We start from the raw sequence: 797 nt of genomic DNA, 5'->3' as shown, positions 1-797 counted from the left end.
TGAAAGAGATGGTTTTAATATGCTAAATTTGTCAGTCTTCTATAGTTTGCACTTTTGTGTCTTCTTTAAGAAATCCTTGACTTCAGTAAAGTATCAGGATACCAAATCAATGTACAAAAATCGGTAGCAATTTTATATACTGACATTGTTTAAGCTGAGAGCCAAATCAAGAATAGAAATACATTTAACCAAGGAGGTGAAAGATCTTTCCAAGGAGAACTACAAAACACTGCTAAAAGAAATAATAGATGAAACAAACAAATGAAAAAACATTCTATGCTCATGGATTAGAAGAATCAATATCATTAAAATGGCTATACTGCCCAAAGCAATGTGTAGATTTGATTCCTATCAAATTACCAATAACATTTTTTCACAGAATTAGAAAAAACTATTCATGTGAAACAAAAAAAGAGTCTGAATAGCCAAAGGAATCCTAAACAAAAAGAACAAAGCTGGAGGCATCACATTACCCAAGTTCAAACTATACTACAAGGCAACAGTAACCAAAACACCATGGTACTGGTACAAAAACAGACACATAGACAAATGGAACAAAATAGAGAGCCCAGAAATATAGCTGCACACTTACAGCCATCTGATCTTTAACAAAGTAGACCAAACAAACAATAGGAGACTGGGTGTGGTGGCTCACACCTGTAATCCCAGCACTTTGGGAGGCCAAGGCGGGTGAATCACCTGAGGTTGAGGGTTCAAGACCTGCCTGACCAACATGGAGAAACCCCATCTCTCCTAAAAATACAAAATTAGCCAGGTGTGGTGGTGCATGCCTGTAA

The sequence above is a fragment of the Cebus imitator genome, unplaced genomic scaffold, assembly GCF_001604975.1.
Source record: "Cebus imitator isolate Cc_AM_T3 unplaced genomic scaffold, Cebus_imitator-1.0 Scaffold358, whole genome shotgun sequence".
NCBI lineage: Eukaryota > Metazoa > Chordata > Mammalia > Primates > Cebidae > Cebus > Cebus imitator.
The sequence above is the reverse complement of the archived record's forward strand: the minus strand, read 5'-3'. Positions refer to the sequence as shown.